The sequence below is a fragment of the Gopherus evgoodei genome, chromosome 4 (assembly GCF_007399415.2).
Source record: "Gopherus evgoodei ecotype Sinaloan lineage chromosome 4, rGopEvg1_v1.p, whole genome shotgun sequence".
In the NCBI taxonomy this organism is placed as follows: Eukaryota; Metazoa; Chordata; order Testudines; family Testudinidae; genus Gopherus; species Gopherus evgoodei.
In genome coordinates this window covers 102106402-102129643 of record NC_044325.1, presented here as the reverse complement: position 1 = coordinate 102129643, position 23242 = coordinate 102106402, and the positions used below count along the sequence as shown (strand labels likewise).

Sequence of the window (23242 nt, the reverse complement as noted above, 5' to 3'; positions counted from 1 at the left end):
GATTGGAGCCGTCAGTAGGATACTACATTTTGGGACACCTTTGTACGCCCCAGGTTGCCTTTATGACTACTGAGCCTTTTAAAACTGGGAACTATAGTTGTAGGTCACATGCTTGCTCCTAATCATGGTGCCTTACAAAAAGTCCCTCATAAGGCTTCATGTCTTTTAGGTTGATAGGAGATACCCAGGATCAGGAAAAGAGAGTCAGTACTCAGTACACTGAAAGGGAGAGAGAGATCTTCCCAGCTGCAGGGAATGAGAAAGGTCCCTGTTCTTAAATGCTTTGTACTATTTTGATCTTGTGCATCTTTTGTTGCCTAATAAGTCTGCCTGGAACTAAACTTGAGCACGTGGGCTTTATTTGGACTGCTCAAGATGGTGCATCTGCTTATGTTTTGAAGGGTCTTTGGGTAATATCACAATGTAAAAAAATATTTACTGCTACTACTACTACTACTAAGTTCAGGTGAAACTTTTTGAACGTTTAAAAATTGTAAAACAAAGAACACCCAGACATGCTAGCACGGATGTATTGGACAGTTCAAGTGTTTAATGCAATTGTGCTCCATAATAATACAAAAAAGTTAAACATACACCTTTTTGAAAAGTCTATAGATATCCACAATACCAGCTTCTCCAGCCAGCTGCATCAGATAATGACAAACAAAACACTTGGCAATGCTCTAAGAAGCAGCTGTAGTATAGGCTAGGATGCCCCCCACACACAGGCATCTCTCGCTGGCTTACCAAAATTAGACTTAAAGAGGATTCCTAATACTGAAGAAACAGGCTGTTCTTCTAACCACTTTGTGGTTAGAAGTTGCTAAAAGCTAAAATGTTGACTTGCTACAATATTTGCATATGCAAATTAAATCTGAATTCACAAGTTAGTCTATTTCCTTATGCTGTGATGTATTGAATGCCACAGAGAAAATTTGATTTGAAGAGTCAAAAGACATCTCAGGCTCTAGGACAGGGGTGCTCAACCTTTTTATTTCTGATGTCCCCCCCAACATGCTATAAAAATTCCGTGGCCCACCTGCGCTACAGCTATTTTTCTGCATATCCAGTAGATTAAAAGCCAGGGCTAGCATTAGGAGGTAGCAAGCAGGGCAACTGCCCAGGGCCCCTGTGAAGCTAACTTGTGTGGGCTTTGGCTTCAGCCCCAGGTGGTGGAGCCCAGTCTTTGGCTTTCTGCCCTGGCCTCAGCGAGTCTAACATTGGCCCTGATCTCTGGGTATTTTGACTGATCTCCTGAAACCTACTCATGGCTCTCCCGTGAGCCCCAGACATCTGGTTGAGAGGGGCTGCTCTCAAACTCCTTCTCTCTTCCTCTTCCACTTGAAGGAGCTGCATTTCTCAATTTGCCCGACATGCTCTTAATGCATGAACACTGAGATGCTAGTGTCATCCCCCAGTTTCACAGTGGCTTCCTTATTTGACTCAGCCTCCCAACCACCTCTTGGTAATTGCTTCTTCAAACTCAAATTTAGATACATCTTCTATGAGAATATTATCCAGCATTGCCAACTTGCATAGTTTTATTACAAGTTTCATGGTGTTTTTCTTAAATCTCCTGGAGACAAGTAGTTGGGAGAGTCTCAGCTTTCGCTGAAAAACAAACAAACAACCCACAAATCAAAACTTATAATCCCCATGACTGCAAAGCTTAAGAATATGATCAGTGTATCTCCTGAAGGCTCAGAAACAGGAAGACATAAAATGAATCCAAAATTAGTTAAAAAACTCATGATTTTTCAGACCTGTTCATGATTTTTGGAACCTTGAGGTTGGCAATATTGTATTTGGCCTTCCCTTCCATTCTACATTCCTCAGCCTCACACCACCTCTGTCATCTCTTCACCACTGAGCAAAGGGCCATCATAAGGCCATTACACCAATGAAGTCTCCCTAAGTAGTGCACAGCCCCTCTCCATTGGGTGAATTTCTTAACCAAAGAGAACCTTTAGCCACAGCTCTGCCATCCCTGGATATGGCAGCATATAGCATACAGATGCTGCACACCCAGCAAGCATGGGTATACAAACCAGTATAGACAAGTAGCTTAGGTGAGTAGAGTGCCCCACACACCAGAATCGTGGGATATGAACACTGCATTGCTCTGTATACATGCAAACAGTGCCTCTTAAATCTACACTACTATTTTTAGCAGTGTAAGCTCTAAAGCACTACCCTGTCCCACTGCATCCCTGCTGGTGGAGCCTTTCCTCGCTATATCCCCACTGCTGGAGCTTTTCACTGCCATATGTAACTACACACCGTGGTGACTATGGACACAGCCTGCCTTTCACTGTGGCACTAGAAGTACCCTACACCCACCATCCCAAGTGTAGACAAGGTCTCTGACATCACCAATTCACCGCATTATGAGGAACTTTAGTATTCAGCAGTTTTTAAAAACTGCTTCTCATCTCAAACATTTTTCACTGAAGGAATTTCAAGAAAAATTTCCTTTTAGGAAAACCCAAGTAACTTTTTTTTCTTCTTGGCTGGCCAGACAGAAACTATTATTCACAGGCCTTCCACTCCAGCTGCCCGAAAGACGGAGAACTGGACATGCTCACCCTTTCTGCCTGCTGGAGATGGGGGTAGTGAGATAGGGAGGGAGATCAAGGATCTCTGTCTCTCCCACTGCTAGAGGTAAGGGGGAGACCACAGGTTGAGTGCCCTGGCTTCTCTGCCCCTCTGGCCCCAGAAATAAGGGGAGGAGAGGGGGAAGGAGAGAGAAAGAGAGGCTAAGGGCCAGGGTGTTTGTCAATTTCACTTTCTAGGGCAGAAAGTGAAATTGCTGAGTCTTCTAGACAGGCAGTCCTGGGAGTTGTCACTTCAAGTTTTCCAGAAAAAAAATTGCATATAAGGAGTTTTTTTGGTTGGAAAAGTCATTCCGATAAAAAAAAAAATTCCTGAGAAGCCCTATTTCGCCATAAGAGATGTGAAAGTCTACTAAAATGCACTGAACCAATGTAGGATTTTCATTTCTTGCAAAGCAGCTTCACAATAGTCAACTCATTCTGTGGCAGAATGTAATAGGCATATTTACTGTGAAAGAAGCTACAAACAGAGAAGCTACATTATATAAATTGGGAGACGCTGAAGAGAAAAGTAGAGGATGAGACATATAGAACAAAGTTTGGAATTTTTTAAACTCAGCTGCACTCTGCTGCTTTGCTTTCTAGATGTCTTGGACAAGGCACAGGCAGATTTCCAGCTCCAGATTGTTGCCTCTTGTGTAAACAAATTTTAACAAAATTCAGCCTGTGTGGTGCCTTAAAAGTCCCTGGGAGTTTGCTCCCATTGAAGTTAATGGTAAGAGTTAGGCGGATGCCAAGTGCTCTTAAAAATTCCTTCTTAAATTAATATGCCATTACTAATACATGACTTTGTGAGTTTGGGTGAGTTTTATTTTTAGACTGGGATTAATTTAGGTGAAGTCCAAAGGTTCCTTGTGCTCTGATGTAGAAGGGGCTTTAACCACTGAAAAAAGCGACAAAGAGTCCTGTGGCATCTTATAGACTAACAGACGTATTGCAGCATAAGCTTTTGTGGGTAAATACCCACTTCGTCAGATGCATGTCTCTGATACTTAACCACTGAAGTAGACCTGTAACCACAAGTTCTCTTAAAAACATATCACCTAGAAAGAGAAAAATGATAAACTAAACTACATAATCCTTTCCTTATAAAACACATCTTTTGTTAAGTATTACTGCATTCTATTAATAGTACTTTCTGGATTTATACCATATTTAGGAAGACACTGTAAATTAATCTAAAATGATCTGACTAGCCTTCTAAGCACTTATTTTTGGGACCAAATTCCACAGTTGAGATTTGTATTTTAAAGTCTTTTGATATTAGCTGTTTTAAATTCTCTTCAGCTGAAAATTGACAATGATGTAAAATATAGCAGACTGGAAGCAATTTAAACAACAAAAGCACCCCAAAACCACTAAACCGGTGCTGCAACTTTTTAACTAAAACTAGATTAAAAGATATACTACTTTTGTCATAATGCAGCAAAAACAAACTAAATCAAAAATTTTATACCTATTCATTTCTTAGGCATCTTTAAAATATAACTGCTTCGTAAATCCAAATCCTAAACCCAAGCTCACAGAAGGGGTTAAGTGAGGGATTAGTGAACAGCATGGGATCAACATTCTATAAAAGATGGTGGGGAAGATTTTCAAAGACCCAAAGGGGAGTTAGGCTCCCAACTCCCACTGAAAGTCAATGACAGTTGGATGCCTAATTCCTCTTTGTGTCTCTGAAAATGTCCCTCTGTCACATGGCCATGTCTTGTTGCTTAAACAGACTAAGTATGGTCAAGTGAAAAAATCCAAAATTAAAAATCAATCTTTAAAACAAAGCAATTACAATTCTTTTAATTTTTTAAGCCATGCTTGGATTATTAAAGGGTAGGATGGTACACCTGGCCCTAATACCATCTTCGTATGAAATAAGTTTATAAAACAAGCAATATGCCTGGCTACTACCCATGCTGTGGGGAAATCCTATCAAAACACCCTCTCCATAGCCTTAGGTAAGTTATTAAATTCTCTGTCAGTTTCCCCAGGTGTAAAATAAACATACCACCACTTAAATTAATCCTACAAGACAGGGCCATTTTGTGGATTCATTAGCAAATAACATTTTGATATTTTAAAAAGGTGTTATGTGAGTTCCAAGAACTACAGGCAGAGCAGGTAATGTTACCTATAGTTAAAGTTGCCCAACAGTTTCTACAATAAGACCCTATTTCAATTGCTTATAAAACTTTGCCAGGTTTAGCAGTTTGGGCTGAAATATTGCATGCCAGGCATCTGGCTCCTAAACATTTTTGGAAAGTTTCAGCTAAAAGGGTTTGTCCATTTCACAGAAACCAGCCACAGAAAAAGAAGTTGTTTTGCCAATGTTAAAATCATACACATACTACTTTTTCTACAGGACTCCTGCCTTGTTTAGTCCACAGAGTGGATGGCACTCTGGAAACAAATCAGGGTTGTGGAGTGTATATTGTGGAGCATGTGGGCAAAACAAGCAAGGCTAGGTTTAAGGGTTGGGGGGAAGAGGAAGAACCACAGCTAAATAGTCTGGAGCCAGTCAGTGGACACTCAGTCAGTACTGCTGAGCTAGAGATGACCTCCAGGAAGATGAGCACAAAACCAGGAGCCATCCTGCAGATGTGCAGCATCCTACAAAAGCATCACAGATACACAGTGGGCTGTCCTGGATGTCCCAGGCATGGTCAGTCTTCATGCAGTGAACCACCCCTCACTTGAACTTTTAAGCTGGCTCCAAAGGAAGTGCAGGAAACTGAAGTCAGGTAGCCATCCATCCAGCCTGTTGATGTGAGAATTCCTGCTAGCAGTGGCACCAGCAGCAGCAGCTTCTGCTCTCTTCCATTCTGTCCACCACAGTGAATGGTGGAAGTTATCAGTTACATGGAAGCTGTGCAGCACTGTCCAGATAGGATTTCTACTATGCACTTAGTAGCAGGATGCATCCTGTATATCCCTAAACAGTGGCAAGTGTGGCATCTGCTGTACCTTGGTGATCAGTTTATTGGCTGCCAAAACTAGATGTTGTTAGGTGGAGGAATATTGGGTAGGACTGATAACCATACAAGTTTTGCTGACTTCAGTGTGCCTGTGATAATTCTCCTAATATGACTAAGCTGTGTGTCCACTAGTTTAATGTGGGGCAATTTAACTAAACTGGAGCACAATATTCACCAACTAAATAAGAGAGGGAGCCCCAAAACATGCAGTATTTGTGCATTAACTCCCCAGAGTTACCCTACCAGTTTGTTCAAGAAACAGTTTCTGCTCTTCATCTTTTGAGCTATTTTAGTGACATGATATTTGTATGTCAGTGTACAATCTAAAGCGGCCCCCACATACAGTCTTTAGATCATGGGACAACTATTGATCAGAGAGCAGAGATGGTGTTCACCTTTCGAGGAGGGGAAAAACCCTATTTGGACACAGACTGGCTAACCTAGTGAGGAGGGCTTTAAACTAGGTTTGACAGGGACAGGTGAGCAAAGCCCACAGGTAAGTGGGGAACACGAAGACCTGGGAGATGGGTCGGAAACAAGAGGGAGTGTGGGCTATAATGGCAGAGAGAAAGGAGGGTCAGGGCAAAACTGGGAGGCAAGATCAAACTAGTATCTTAGATGCCTATATACAAATGCGAGAAGTATGGGTAATAAGCAGAAAGAATTGGAAGTGCTAATAAATAAATACAACTATGACATTGTTGGCATCACTGAAACTTGGTGGGATAATACACGTGATTGGAATGTTGGTTTGGATGGGTATAGTTTGCTCAGGAAGGATAGACAGGGGGAAAAGGGAGGAGGTGTTGCCTTATATATTAAAAATGTACACACTTGGACTGAGGTGGAGATGGACATAGGAGACGGAAGTGCTGAGGGTCTCTGGGTTAGGATAAAAGGGGTAAAAAACAAGGGTGATGTCGTGCTAGGAGTCTACTACAGGCCACCTAACCAGGTGGAAGAGGTGGATGAGGCTTTTTTTAAACAATTAACAAAATCATCCAAAGCCCAAGATTTGGTGGTGATAGGGGACTTCAATTATCCAGATATATGTTGGGAAAATAACACCGTGGGGCACAGACTATCCAATAAGTTCCTAGACTGCATTGCAGACAACTTTTTATTTCAGAAGGTTGAAAAAGCTACTAGGGGGGAAGCTGTTCTAGACTTGATTTTAACAAATAGGGAGGAACTCGTTGAGAATTTGAAAGTAGAAGGCAGCTTGGGTGAAAGTGATCATGAAATCATAGAGTTTGCAATTCTAAGGAAGGGTAGAAGGGAGTACAGCAAAATAGAGATAATGGATTTCAGGAAGGTGGATTTTGGTAAGCTCAGAGAGCTGATAGGTAAGGTCCCATGGGAATCAAGACTGAGGGGAAAAACAACTGAGGAGAGTTGGCAGTTTTTCAAAGGGACACTGCTAAAGGCCCAAAAGCAAGCTATTCCACTGGGTAGGAAAGATAGAAAATGTGGCAAAAGACCACCTTGGCTTAACCACGAGATCTTGCATGATCTAAAAAATAAAAAGGAGTCATATAAAAATGGAAACTAGGTCAGATTACAAAGGATGAATATAGGCAAACAACACAGGAATGCAGGGGCAAGATTAGAAAGGCAAAGGTACAAAAGGAGCTCAAATTAGCTATGGGAATAAAGGGAAACAAGAAGACTTTTTATCAATACATTAGAAGCAAGAAGAAGACTAAGGACAGGGTAGGCCCACTGCTCAGTGAGGAGGGAGAAACAGTAACAGGAAACTTGGAAATGGCAGAGATGCTTAATGACTTCTTTGTTTCGGTCTTCACTGAGAAGTCTGAAGGAATGTCTAACATAGTGAATGCTTATGGGAAGGGGGTAGGTTTAGAAGATAAAATTAAAAAAGAGCAAGTTAAAAATCACTTAGAAAAGTTGGATGCCTGCAAGTCACCAGGGCCTGATGAAATGCATCCTAGAATACTCAAGGAGTTAATAGAGGAGGTATCTGAGCCTCTAGTTATTATCTTTGGAAAGTCATGGGAGATGGGAGAGATTCCAGAAGACTGGAAAAGGGCAAATATAGTGCCCATCTATAAAAAGGGAAATGAAAACAACCCAGGAAACTACAGACCAGTTAGTTTAACTTCTGTGCCAGGGAAGATAATGGAGCAAGTAATTAAAGAAATCATCTGCAAATACTTGGAAGGTGGTAAGGTGATAGGGAATAGCCAGCATGGATTTGTAAAGAACAAATAGTGTCAAACCAATCTGATCGCTTTCTTTGATAGGATAACGAGTCTTGTGGATAAGGGAGAAGCGGTGGATGTGGTATATCTAGACTTTAGTAGGGCATTTGATACGGTCTCGCATGATATCCTTATCGATAAACTAGGCAAATACAATTTAGATGGGGCTGTTATAAATTATAAGGTGGGTGCATAACTGGCTGGATAACCGTACTCAGAGAGTAGTTATTAATGGCTCCCAATCCTGCTGGAAAGGTATAACAAGTGGGGTTCTGCAGGGTTCTGTTTTGGGACCGGCTCTGTTCAATATCTTCATCAACTACTTAGATGTTGGCATAAAAAGTATGCTTACTAAGTTTGCAGACGATACCAAACTGGGAGGGATTGCAACTGCTTTGGAGGACAGGGTCAAAATTCAAAATGATCTGGACAAATTGGAGAAATGGTCTGAGGTAAACTGGATGAAGTTCAATAAAGACAAATGCAAAGTGCTCCACTTAGGAAGGAACAATCAGTTTCACACATACAGAATGGGAAGAGACTGTCTAGGAAGGAGTATGGCAGAAAGAGATCTAGGGGTCATAGTGGACCACAAGCTAAATATGAGTCAACAGTGTGATACTGTTGCAAAAAAAGCAAACATGATTCTGGGATGCATTGACAGGTGTGTTGTAAACAAGACACGAGAAGTCATTCTTCTACTCTACTCTGCGCTGGTTAGGCCTCAACTGGAGTATTGTGTCCAGTTCTGGGCATCGCATTTCAAGGAACACGTGGAGAAATTGGAGAGGGTCCAGAGAAGAGCAACAAGAATGATTAAAGGTCTTGAGAACATGACCTATGAAGGAAGGCTGAAAGCATTGGGTTTACTTAGTTTGGAAAAGAGAAGACTGAGAGGGGACATGATAGCAGTTTTCAGGTATCTAAAAGGGTGTTATCAGGAGGAGGGAGAAAACTTGTTCACCTTAGCCTCCAATGATAGAACAAGAAGCAATGGGCTTAAACTGCAGCAAGGGAGATTTAGGTTGGACATTAGGAAAAAGTTCCTAACTGTCAGGGTAGTTAAACACTGGAATAAATTGCCTAGGGAGGTTGTGGAATCTCCATCTCTGGAGATATTTAAGAGTAGGTTAGATAAATGTCTATCAGGGATAGTCTAGACAGTATTTGGTCGTGCCATGAGGGCAGGGGACTGGACTCGATGACCTCTCGAGGTCCCTTCCAGTCCTAGAGTCTATGAATCTATGAATCTACGAATCATTCAAGAAGATGTTAAGTTAACGTTGGCTCTGAACCTTATGCAGGTGGAAGCACGGTGACATGGTTTTTGATGTATTTTGATATGGCTGCCAAAGGTAACTATTGCAAGAAATGGAGACTGAAACATGGGGTTCAAGTTCTCTTCAGTCCTCTGGAAGTCACAGTCCTTTGAGGCCAAGCAAATATCTTTGACATGCATTTACCACATGGAGATGGTGTTCGATAAATCATTGTTGAATAAATTAAGTAAAGTTGGTGCCAACAGCAAGTCTGGCAGGAGTCAATTCTTCTGAAATCTCCAGTTGTTGGTTTTGTGACACAGAGCCACCTGAAAACATTTAACTCGGAGCATGAGCTGCTTCTTCTCAGTTGCCAGGACAACCCATCTAGGAAGAACTCTTGATATCTTGCATATCAGTGTGTCAGATAGTATCATAGGCTGCAGTAAGGTCTGAAGACAGCTCCGGTTTTCTTATTCTCTTGAAATCCATTTTCAGTACATATAGCACTGTTTGGATGGTTTGCACTAAATAAGGCCTGTGGAGGAACACACTGAATGTGGAGGATAAAAACAAATATTGCCTAATGACCTATCCACTAAATGAGGCCAGGGTCTCATGGGGGGAGGGGAAGAGGGAGGAAGTAGTAAGAACATAAGAATGGCCCTACTAGGTCAGACCAAAAGGTCCATCTAGCCCAGTATCCTGTCTTACAACAGAGGCCAATGCCAGGTGCTCCAGAGGGAATTAACAGAACCGAATTACATGATCATGTAATTAGAGACCGTATCGTAATGCATGCACACAAAGGGTGATGAATTAAGGCTGCACAGGAAATGCTAGCTGTAAGGTTGCTTAATTTTAAGTGCTTGACTTTGCAACCTTTATGTTCTTTAAACATAGTTTTTTGGATGTACTTATTATTATTATTATGAGTGTACAACATCACAGTTAAGAATCTTTTCCCACACTGTTATTGCTTTCTTGGATTTCCTCCAAGGGGAAGCCCTGCAACCACTTTAGAATCTTGAAAAGCTAAATTTGCATTTTAAATGTTTCATATGGAATTTAGCCTGTGTAACCATAAGGGTCAAGTTATGTTTTTACTAGGGCTGAAAGAACTACTTCTACTGAAGAAATATTCTGTTTGAAACTTGTACACAGATCTTGATACCCAATGATTTCTTTAAACACATTTATTTGATAAGTGTTTTGTCTGACAGCTTAAACAATTGAGCAACCAAAAAGCTAATGTGACTATTGCTGGCAGATATTCATAATTTGATGTTCAAGTAGTAGGACTGGTCAAAGTAAATCACGTGATATTGATTCTGTTTCCTACAGGACTGTAACTTCAATAAAACAGTAAAAAAAAAAAAACAGACTTGAAGTCACTGGGCCTTTGTTTCTCTGAAGGACTAAATCCCGGTCCCAGTGAAGTCAATGAGAGTTTTACCATTCACTTCAATGGCAGCATTATTTTGCATTTAAAAAATGCACTCCAATGTATTTTGAATACAGACACACATATTCAACTCCTATTGTCTTCAGCAGGAGCCCTACATGAACAAATGAGAGCAACAGTTGGTCCTAAAGATGTACACTAGTTAACAGTGTTGATGTAAAGTATCAGAGGGGTAGCCGTGTTAGTCTGGATCTGTAAAAGCAGCAAAGAATCCTGTGGCACCTTATAGACTAACAGACGTTTTGGAGCATGAGCTTTCGTGGGTGAATACCCACTTCTTCAGATGCATGTGGTGGAAATATCCAGGGGCAGGTATATATATGCTAGCAAGCAAGCTAGAGATAACGAGGTCAGTTCAATCAGGGAGGATGAGGCCCTGTTCTAGCAGTTGAGGTGTGAAAACCAAGAGAGGAGAAACTGGTTCTGTAGTTGGCAAGCCATTCACAGTCTTTGTTCAGTCCTGAGCTGATGGTGTCAAATTTGCAGATGAACTGAAGCTCAGCAGTTTCTCTTTGAAGTCTGGTCCTGAAGTTTTTTTGCTGCAGGATGGCCACCTTAAGGTCTGCTACAGTGTGGCCAAGGAGGTTGAAGTGCTCTCCTACAGGTTTTTGTATATGTACAAACAAGTGTTGATGTAGAAACACATGATGCACTCACCCTTTACCTCTCGAAGACCAGAGTTCAGTTTTGACCAGAATCACAAATGACGGTCCTACTCTAAATCCTTGCAAAGGAGAGGTTCAGTATGGGACAGACAAAAGTCAGGGAGTAAAGTGCATTGATACTTGTGGAAGATCCTACAATATTATGACTGAAGCAGGATTTTAGCATTTTAAATCAAAGCATATTTAAAATTATTCAGTTAAGTTTAGTTATAGGCATCTGGTTTACATACACTACCTGCTTGACAGTTGCTCTCCTTCTTATTTTTATTTTAAAGTAGCTTTTTACTTCCTTTGGGCATGTTGGAAGCGCTGTGGTTCTTTCAGCATCAGAAAACCATAGCTGAACTGCCTGAATCATCTGCAGAACATGTGAAATTAACTCACCAATTTCCAGTACATCATTACTGTGTAACCCTTCTGCCTGTCTGAGTTGGCAGCAACAAGGGCCGGATTCAGTATCTAGGGGTTCCGTTTCAATAACACAATGCAAAACTGGCTCAAGCCTCCATCCAGTGGCCTGGGACAATTACATACCACTCCCCCGGCCACCTCTAAGAGGCAACATTTTCCCTCTCGCAAGCACAGAATCTGAGTGTAGCAAATAAAGGAGGGAAACAATGCGGCATTATGTTGGGGAAAAACACCACAAACAGGATTCATAACATAAACCATGAGGAAAAGATCCACCCCCAAGTAAGTTTGGCAGTGTCCTTCTCCCCTCAGGGTCTTAAGTCCAGCAACCTAAAAATCTCTGTCCCTGGTCAGTGCAGCCCCAGAGTTCAAAAGTTTATCTGCAGAGTTTTACCTCCTAGCTGGGGGGTGGAGTGCGGGGGAGGGACATAGCGTTAAGGGGCACCTTACGTGGTCCGAGGCCAACTGCCCCGCTTCTCCATGGGGTTCTGCTACAGCCTTCACCGTGAGCCACTCCCCTAGCCACTCCGCTCCACCAGCTGTCCCACAAGCTGCTCCAGTCATCCCGCAAACTGCTCTTCTCCGCCAGCTGCTCAGCAACATATCTTCAGGCCCCCCTCCACAGCACTCAGTGATTTCAGCTCTTAGTAATTTTAGCTCTTTAGTAATTTCAGCTTGTAGTAGGGGAGCCTCAGTGCTGGTGCACCATTGTCCCAAAGTGAATTCAGCTCAGCAGCCTGTAACTAGACCCCTAATGGAATTAAAATTAGCTCTGATAGTAGAGAGAGGAAGCGGTGCAGTTGATATTTCAGGCCCTCAAAAGGGGCCCATACCATCAGGTAAAAATACCTGTCCCCAGCCTCTCTCAATTCACTGGGTTTTGGAACCCATGTCCCTTGTTTAGTGAGTGCTACTTAGTTGATCGCAAGTCCCTCTGTCATAAAACAATTTCATTGTCCTTGATTCACATAATCAGGGTAACAACACTTTATTTTTCCTGCCCCAATAGCAGAGAAACTGGGGGCCTCACAGCAGCCCAAGTGACCATTTGGGCTGCTGTGGACTCATGCTAGGTGGGGTGGGTGTGCCTATGCAAACAAGATCAGCCCCTGAAGTTCTTTTTCACAACTCCTCAAAATTCACCACCAGATGTCAGGGTAGAGCTCATCTTGACTCTGCTTACATCGAGATCTCTCAGAATCCAAAGAGCAGATCCTCTCAGTTTATTAATGTTCAAAATGGACGCTAGGGGATATAGCTCTTTATTGGCTTCTGACTGAGATTTATTTTCTGTAGCACCTGCAGGTTTATTTCTCTCAGTTACTCTTTGCTCAGCCAAAGCCACACTGTTCCTTTTGTCTTCTGTCAAAGACTTCATGATTTCCAATATAGCCTCCATTTTTTCTTTTGTTGTTTTAGCTTTTCCTTCTACTTGTAATAATTTTTGCCAGGTCTGAAACATGCACATTTAATCTAAAGCTTTGAGTTAGCTTCTGGCTGGTGTGCAAAAAGGTTTCTTCATCTTGGCCTTTGTGGCAATTAATTTTGGCCATCTTTATCGACCACTTATTCTTTCTTACATTGTATTTTTTCTGACTGCTTTTTTGTTTCATCTGATTCTTCTAAAAGGACCTTCTGTAATTCAGGATCTTGGGTGCTATCAAAATGGAATATTTTTTGTTACTAATTTTATTAATTTTTCTCCTTAAAAAAATTATTTCCTCTGAGTACTTATATTTATTTCATATCAGATGCCTAGAACATTTACTTTGCCAATTCAGCTTGCATTGTTTGCCCATTACTTTACACTGGCTGCTTATAAAGTGGCTGATTGATAGCTTTAAATCAATACTGCTTTAAAGCCCTTACTTGTGTAGACCCTAGGTCTACAAATAAAGACAACTCCTATTCCAGATTCGAGGAAGTTTCAGTAAGAATGCCCTACCTCCACTTTGGGTCCTAGAAATTGCTGGGGATGGGAGCAAGCAGATATTATCTGGATCATCTAAGTGAATCTTATGCTTGCACAGTCTATTTGTTATCTTATAGCTGAACTGTAAAATCTTCAGCACATGGACCATCCCATTTGTATAGTGCCTAGCACTATGCGGCTGGACTCTCTAGGCACTGTTATAGCTATAGCATGCTGGGAGTGCAGGGGCGGGAGAGGCAAATGCTTTGAAAATGTAAAACAATCAGTAAATTTTTCACAGAACCCCTGTGAGGCAGGAAACAAATATTACCATATCACCCAGCTCCCATGAGGAAATAGAGACAGAGAGGTGAAGAAATATTCTAAAGGCCACATGGAAGCTATGATCTGGCCCCATAGGAATCAGAATGAGTTTTGCCATTGACTTCAGTGGGAACCAGATCAAGCGTGAATCACTACTAAACTAAAATGTACTGAGTCTTTCAGTCCTGTACACAGTTCACTGGAAAACGCCGCCTGTCAACATAGTTGTAGCAAGGAAGAATACCTATATTTCTTACTAAATATTTGGACAATCATTTCTTACAAAAAGTGTTATATGCAGGAATGTTGCTGTTAAGTATATTACAGCAAACTGCCAGATCATAAGACAAGAGATTACTTTTCTTTTTGTAATTATTATTAGCTATTAAGATCAGCTTTATTTATATTATCCTTCCACTGCCTTGGTTATGATGACTCATTTTCTCCTCTTATAAAAAGTAAGTGGAGTCAAACAGTGGATTAAAGTACCCATTCAGGATGCTATACATTTTTCATCAAACTGCTTAATTCATTTAGAAAAAATATAAACATGGATGTCAGATTAATGTGTGCGTGTGGGTGGATATGAGAGAGAAAAGACATATAATAAGAAACTAGTAAGTCCATCAGGTAGACATTTAACTGAACTAAATTGGATCCGTTACTACACTATCATCAATCATCATCATCGTCCCATGACTTCTTACAAACAAGCAATACTTTTATAATATATTGGTATTGAGTTAAACAAAGAATTGTCCTTCAGATTATGCACATTAGCAGGAGATATACTGGCATCAAGTACAAGAAGTTATTTCATGGATAGTTTTCCTGAAAACCCTCACTGTAATTTGACTTCCATTTAGCTATTTATTATTTCTGACTTTGATTTCCAGTTGTTGCTGAATGCAGAGATAAATTCTTAGAGACAATTTTACTCTCAGTTACAAGCATGCAACTCATTGTACTTAGTGGACTTGAACACATTTAACAGAGTGGAATTTGGCCAGATCCTGCAAAGTCTTATTCATATAAGTAATCCCACTGACTCCAAACAGGACTCCTTCTATGCATGAGGCATTGCATTACTGGACTCAGAGTATCAAGTCAGAGATTGTTGCACTCTGTGGTTCAGTTTTGGCCCTGAGTTACATTGGTGAGACCCCAGCAACAGCAATGGAACTGTGTCTGATTACACTGAGGCTGAATTTTTTTTGGTGCTCCTATGGTATCATCCGAACTAGCCATTACAGGAAAGGACATGCAGAAAAAGTACATGACTATTAAACATGAACTTACTGAAATACATGGCTTGATTTACTGCCTCTCTAAATCGCAACAATAAACTGTTATAAATTCTTTAAATTTCCTTGACTTCTTACCAGCTCATACATTTAAAAGAAAAAAAAAAGAAAAAAAAGAAAAGTTTTAAGAAAACCTGTAAAAAAACATTTTTGAAATTCAAATATGATTGTTTTGTTTTTACATATTCACTTTTAAATGATTTTACAAGTGCTTGAACTAAAATCTCTGCTTATGGGCACCCATCCGAGAGCAGAATAGGGCAGTCAATTGGAGCCACTGACACATCGGAGACCAGAGTTTACCTCTTAATGTTTAAAGCTTTGCATGCTTTTTGTTTGAATACTACTGTGGAAGTGTCATCAATGTATAAAAAATGGCAGCAAAATAAAGGCTCTACAGAGATTATAACTGGCCAGGCCTAGGAGCTTCCATGGGCCAGGCACTCCCTTAGCTTCTGCTGGCCACTCTGGAGAAGTGACCGATGCTGTGCTCAGGGCACAGATGAGATTTCTTTTGCTAGCCCACAAAACTCACACTCTGGGGTTCCTCCTACCCTCTACCACTGGGTATTTAGGAGCCAAGGTGGAGATTTTTACCTCTTACAGAAGAAAAATCCAAGTAACTGGGACTCTCTGTGCCCACCCCTTTCTAAATGCTGTTTTGAAGACTCTGGCTTGTTATATGCACACACTAGGAATGCCAGCCTTTGCTGTTAAGTCAAGAAGTGTCAGAATGCAGGAGCTAAAGAGCAGAACATTCAAATCCTAGGAGTTATAAAACACTTCAGCATAAAAATCATACTACAGAAAGGGCCTGACTGGATGAAAAGGGGGAAGGAGGTATAAGTAAGGAGCATCTCAACTTGCATTCAAGCTAAGGGACTATGCACAGTCTTGGTCAATGCACACCCAGTGCATAAGAGCCAAAAGGTCTCTAGCCTCAACAATAGGGCTAGAAACATAATAGAAGTGGAGAAGGGGACAAACCGCAGGGCTATGGTCCTGCCTCATTCTGCACCAGCCAGCAGAGGTGGGCCAAGTGCTGGGCACAGCATATGTTGCAGCCAGGTAAAGAACACAGATGCCACTACTTGTTGCATTCCCCAGAGGTAGCTCAGGCTCCATGCCTGCTGGAGCTGCTTCCAGTCACTTCCCACCTTGAAATATGGACACTGGCTTAAAGCAATCTTCTCACACAAGTTGTGCATTTTGAAAACTGGTTTAACAAAATCTCTCGAATCTTAAAAAGCAAAGAGGAAAAACAGATGTTTCATCATATGGAACCATGACAACTCCATAGATTGGGTGTCCCTAAACCTCTGACTGCCAGAAACTGGGACTGGACAACAGAGGATTAATCACTTGATAATTGCCCTGTTGCGTTCATCCCTTCTGAAGCATCGAGCACTAGCCACTTTTACAAGACAGGACCCTGTGCTAGATGGACCATTGGTCTGACCCAGTATAGCCATTCTTATCAGCAGTGTTGGAACCTGTAAATCCATAACACAGACCTCTGCCTTTCAAACTATCAGAGTAACTAATAGCAGTAGTAGGCTGTCATTTTCCATGGGGGCCGGCCACTAGAAGGAGATAAGACAGTGGGTTTCACAGCTATTTCTGACAGCAGAAGAGTGTTCAGACTCAGTAATTCTGGGCGCCATTCCAAGTTCTGAGTGATTACACTAGAGCCGTGGTTTTCAAACTTTTTTCTGGGAACCCTGTTGAAGAAAATTGCTGATGCCTGCGACCAAACGGAGCTGGGAGATGAGGGGCTCAGGGCTGGGGCAGAGGGTTGAGGTGCAGGGGTGAGGGCTGCAGGGTGGGGCCAGGAATGAGGGGTTTAGGATGTGGGAAGAGGTTTTGGGCTGGGGCAGGCAGTTGGGGTGCAGGAGGGGCTCCAGGTTTGGGGGGGCTCAGGGCTGGGGCAGGGAGCTGGGGTGCAAGAGGGGGTCAGGGCTCTGGACTGAGCGGTTTGGGGTGCAGGAGTGGCTCTGAGTTTGGGGGGCTCAGAGTTGGGGGTGCAGGCTCTGGGTTGGGGCTGGGGATGAGGGGTTTGGGGTGCAGGAAGGGGTTCCAGGTTTGGGGGGGCTCAGGGCTGGGGCAGGGGATTGGGGCATGGGCACAGACTTACCTCCGGTGGCTCCTGGTCAGTGGTGCAGTTGGGATGCACTGTGGACTGTGCTTTGCCCTGGAAGCAGCCAGCAGCAGGTCTGGCTCCTAGGCAGAGGTGTGCAAGTGGCTCTGTGTGACTCTCACCTGCAAGCACCCCCACATACTTCCCATTGGCCAATTGCTGACCAATGGGAGTGTGGAGCTGGTGTTTGGGGTGGGGGCAGCTCGTGGAGTCCTGTGGTCCCCCTGTCTAGAAGCTGGACACACTGCTGGCTGCTTCCAGGGCACAGCGTGGTGTCGGAAAAGGTAGGCACTAGCCTGCCTTAACTGGGCAGCACCAGCAATGGGACTTTTAACGTCCTGGTCGGTGTTGCTGACCAGAGCAAGGCGACCCAGCATCTGGCAAGCTGCAACCCAGTAGCGGGTTTGAAAAACACTGCACTAGACACTTCTATTTCTGAAACTTCTCATGCCTGACTGCTTCTGCCCTCCAGCCTGTCCTAGTCTTGAGGCCCCCAACTCTCCCTTGGCTCCTCATTCCATTTCCCAACCTCCCCATCTCATCTCGGCTTCCAATCTCCCCATTGCTCCTCATTGCAGTCTGACCCTGCCACTATACCCCCAGGTGTGACTCCATACTCTTCTGCATTTAAAAAAAACAAACAGCCTTCATCTCCCTTCTCCTTCTCTCTGCTAGGAGGCCAATAGGGGATGCATTAAAGGAACAGGAGAGACAGTTTCCTGACTCTGTGCATGGAATAACCATGGTAAATGGGAGGAGCGATTGCAGGGAAATGCCTGCAGCCCCAGGCATACTCAGCTGCTCTGATGGGATGGCACATACAGAATTTGTCCAGTTGTCTGGTACATGCAAGTTGTGAGTGGATGGAGTGTGCTCATGGAAGATGGAATCATCGGAAAATTTAAATGCCCAAAACTCAAATTAGTCTTCTCTAAACAGGTGTGAACTCAGAGTTTCAGAGGCTCATACCTTGGCCAAATTTGGGTGGACTTTCACAAAGATGGGCAATGTCATATCCCTGACAGTATGGAGACTGCTGCCCCAACCAAATTTCAAGTCCCTATTCCACAGAATGGAGGCACTAGAGCTTCTCAACTAAACAGTTATAAAAAATATTAACACAGGTAAAACAATGCATTTTCCCCTGAACTTGTCTGAGAAATGGTGGATGCATTTTTGCTGAATTAAAATTAAAAAAAATCATCCTGAGGCAGAAACCTGGACTGTTAACGTCTGGCAAAGTTATAAGCAACTGAAAACAGGGTCTTATAATGGAAAGTATTAGGCAGCCTTAAGTAGGAATTGCTACTTGCACCACCTATATAAGAGGTGAGTATATAGTAAACACTCCTTTCAAAAGGCTAGCAGATTTCTTTAGCATTGTTCTTTCAAAGGTTACATTGCACAAAGAGCATGAATGTCTGTCATATTAGGCAGATGTTTATTTTACAGCAATTCTCTAAATGGATGCTGTTTAAATTACTGTTCTAATTTAAGGCTGTCAAGCTTACAAGTCAAAGCAGTTATGTGGTATTTAATCCTTTGTAAGTTTATCATCCACCTTAATTTTTGTTTCTATTATCATAGATCAGTAAAATTCATGGTCAAGGAATGATATATGCATCACAATTTGAAATTTTGCTCAAATTTCAGTGAAATTTAACTTCTCACTATAGATGTTACCTGAATTCGTGAAAGACTATCAAATAAGATTTCCTTTAAACTGAAGCCAAAAAAGTTTCCTTGCACATGTACACTACTATAACCACATTTATTTTTATTCATTTTTCTTTTCTAAGATGGAACAAGTGTTATATTTCTATGGTGTTAGAGCTCTGTGACCTTGCCGACAGTAGGCTGAAAAGCATGGCCAACAAGTTGCTCGGTAAAGCTTGAGACTATCCCAGCTGCACATTTGTAACTAGTGAAATGAGCAAGCATTATACCAGAGCAAACCCAGTGCAAATGAGAGGAGAAGCAGTCCCCTGGTGTTCACACACTTACTCCAGTTGTGTTACAAGCAATGCTTTTGTGCATTTTTTTTCAGCTGTACTGCCACTTTACCCACTACTTCCAACTCCTAGTGTGTGTGTGTGTGTGAGGGGGGGGGGATTACGCTAGTTCAGCGGAACCTAACTCCAGCCCTCCTTGAAAACATGGTTTATTCAAGTTGACAAACCTTATATTAGAGTTCCCACAGAATTCCATGCACACCAGTGTATATCATTCCATGGGGCGAATGAACTAATGTACCAACACGGTGTAAATTTTAAATAGGCAGAGAGAAGAGTAATGATTTCACCTATTTGTCTAAACAGTGTTTAAAAATCTGGGCACTCTTAAGATAAACTGAACTTATCCCTAGCACAGTACTTTTGTGAGTATATCATTCTGTTTTATAGGATCACAATCTGGCCACACAGTCTACGTACTGATGAGTGTATGCTGGAAAAGCTAGAGGCAGAGACATCAGCATGAGATTTAAAAAACAAAACAAAACAAAAAACCCTTCCTCTTCAATTCTGGCATATCTACACAGAGGCATCCGTCAATTACCATCCTAAAGACGGAAGCAGCCATACCGTATTCTAAATTGTATGGAAGGAAAACAAAATGAAATAAAGCCATATTTTCCTGGGACTTTTCAGCTAAACAACTTACATACCTGGTTGCTTTTGCTGAAAGTTCAGGACATTCCAGAAACGTTGTTTTCAGTTTCTTTATGACTTTGTTCCAGTTTTCTATGAATGGATGTAAGCAAGCAAGCATCCGTACCACACTTAAGAGTGAGTGACTCAACTACTCTTTCAATGCCTAAAACAGGAAAGAATAAAAGATGTTATAGATAAACAAAACTGCTCATTAGATATTGTAGAGAGAAATGCAGAATTACAAATGTTTTGTTCAAATAAGCACTGCAACTCATTTTTTGTAAGAAAACAATGAAACACTCACAGAAGTAGAAGTATAATGTAATAATTTTGCTGCTCAAATTGAAGACATTAAGAGAGTACTTGTTTTATTGAAGTCAATGAGATAAATTGTTAGTTCATGTAAATGGTTTAAAGAAATGTCAAAAGCACTTTAGCATGACAAGAGTGTCAGTAAACTCCCTAATATAACATTGGGCTTAGTATTATAGTAGGCAATTACTTCCCACATTAGGAATTTGCTGTTTCACACTATTATCACTTTGGGGGGGAGGACTGGGGGGAAGAACCACTATAGCAGACCCACATGAGAAACTACAGGAATAAGCTCTGTCCCACAAAACTCAAACTTCAGCCACTAAGAGTAGGCTGACAGAAAAAAATTGAAATTAATTTTCTCAAATAGAAGTGGCAAATTTGTCTCAATGTTATATGTAAAGATCATTTTATTAGCTGTGCTTGAGTGCTTGGATGAATGCCAGTTATTCACGAAAAAGTTCCTATATCCTAAAAGTGTCATATTTAGCAGAATGATTATTCATTTGAATATTTGTTTCATTAGTGCAATGCTCACTAATTTTTTATTTGCATATAACATTTTTCAGTCATCCAACAAGGAAGCAGAAACAATACACAGGGACTTAGTTGATCATATTACTATGAATCATGAACAGCAAACAGAATAAGCTAAATCAGAAAACACACACACATTCAGAACTATTATGTGCAAATGGGGAGTTACACTGATATACCACTACTGGTAAATTTCACTTGTAGACAAGCCTGAAGAGAGGAAAGGTGGTCTACAGCCAAGTGTTTTTGTTCAAACATTTTAACTGTATAGAACTGGTCTAATGCATATGTATAGATGCATTTATATATAGAGTCCCTTGGTCTCGCTCTAAGCTGATACAGGCAGTGGGAAGTAGGCCACCAGCACTACTGCCAGCAAGCAGTCTCAGATTCCTGCTATCTGCAGTGCTGCCATAGGTGGCGCAGGGACTCTGCTGCTGGAGCACCTTTCCCGCTCTCTCATTCCAGGCCTCCTCTTTCATAGGAGGCTGCTTGCCCTTCCAGTATTATGAGAAGGTGGATGAAATTGGAAGATCGGACAGTATTTGGTGTTTTTCTTAAAGCCCCAGCTGCTGGAATGATGCTATTACTTGAAAATAGCAACATTATTTAAGAATAAATTTGTAACCTTTATGGCAGTGAAGAAAAGTTTGAAAACATGATAATTTAAGGCTCCCCCACCAGAAGGCACCTATCAAGCTTCATTAGTAATCATAAGATTTCAAAATAAGCACATGGGGTTTGTAATCATGGAATCTACCCACCATCTCCAAATTTCTGCCCTCAGTTACTCCATTTTAATCACACTGACTTCAAAGGAGTTGTACTGATCTACTGAATAGAGAATTTGCCCTAATGTCTCAATTTAGACTAAGATGAGAGAGGGTTGTTTGAAAAGATGAACATTGAGTACATGATTAAACATGTACTCTTAAATAATTGGGGCAAAAACAACTTTAACTGTCAGGACACTCAGGTGTTCAATTAACCCATTTGTGTGAGTAAATGCAGTTTCTGCATACAAATCCAAGGTACTGTTGCTTTCAAAAGTTGCATGTAAAAAAAGGTGGGAAAGCAAATTGAGCCTAGAATTTTTAAAGGCCATGCTTGAAATTCTGACCCTTAAAAGTTCAACACTGGGCAATTAAAAAAAAAAATTCAAACAAGTGATTAGAACTTATTAGGGGCTAAAACCTGAAAAAAATTGGTTTGATTAATCAAACAAGTTATGATAACACAAGATAGAGAAATGAAGTCTGAACAGTTTTTTTTTTTAAATATTGTACAAAATGTCTAAGAAATCGCATTTCAGCACAGGACACAAATTTTTTTCAGCTGACTTGTGAATCCTGATATAATAGAGGTTTCTAAAGGAAGCATATTCAATCTTATTTATGTAGGAATTACAATCCTAACTTCTGTTATATAACAAGTTAAAGCCTACAGAGATTACTATGTTCCATAAGAGAAAACTGGAAACATGCCAACTTCACAGATGAAGCAGTTTTTTAAAAAGCTATTTTCATATATAGTTTAATATTGCCCTCTGCTGGAACCCATGCTCTACTTTGTAAGTTGCATGGAAGATCTCTCTCTTCTTGAGCTAAAACATGATAAATTTGTTAAATATTTTCCTGTAAATGAAACACACACAAAAAATAATCTTATAAAATAACAGATTTTTTTTGTATCTTAACGTTCAGGTCAGTCTATTGAATCCCTGGGTTTATTTGGATTCTTTAAGCTTATATTTTTAAGACAGAGCACATTAAAAAATGAGCAGGGCATCGATAGTCTCACTCAGCTCCATATAGGGAGGCTCTGTGTCACAGAATGAGCTTGGTCTCTACTTCATTGAGTGGCACAGGCTGAGAACCATGCTCTGCTTCAGACACTCTCAGCCATGCCTTCAGGGTAGGTGAGAAGCTCCCAAGACAGCTGCACACAGACTTCTTTGGATAGAGGACAAAGTTACCACAATGCAGATCACTTAAAAAGGAAGCAAATGAATAGTGATGTTAAGGCAAGGCAAGAAAAGGACTCAAAGATCAAGTAGTAAGGCAGTCTATGAATTCAGCAGCCCTCCACCTCTGAATATCTGGGCTCCAATTTTACAAAAAAGTTACAGACAAAATGTAAGTAAGCTAGCAGATATTTTCTATCATTACTGACCTTCAATTTGTCATGACCTGTCCATTTACAGCATCTACTCAGCAACAGAGTAACAGACATGCTTGAAAGTCAGCATTGACAGGCACTAGGAGCAGTGTTTGGAGAAGCTTGCATTGTATCTGTCAACATCATGACTGGTACAAACTATTTTTAACAGCTTCGCTAATACTGAAGTTGATCACATCTGCCATGAAATGTTTTGTAAGAGTAATGACTTCCTTTGGGAAAATAGCAATTTTTTTAGCCTGATTTAATATAATGCTATCTTCCCCCTCCCCACCCCAAAG

At 41.3% G+C, this 23242-nt stretch overlaps 1 long non-coding RNA gene across 1 annotated transcript; it reads right to left on the bottom strand.

Moving 5' to 3' along the window:
- Positions 1 to 913: 913 nt before the first annotated feature.
- Positions 914 to 23041, bottom strand: LOC115650420. The gene is made up of 3 exons (XR_004000090.1): positions 22956 to 23041; positions 19946 to 20094; positions 914 to 1611 (listed from the first exon to the last, which is right to left on the bottom strand). It is a non-coding gene; the product is annotated as an uncharacterized LOC115650420 (long non-coding RNA).
- Between the last annotated feature and the right edge of the window lie 201 nt (positions 23042 to 23242).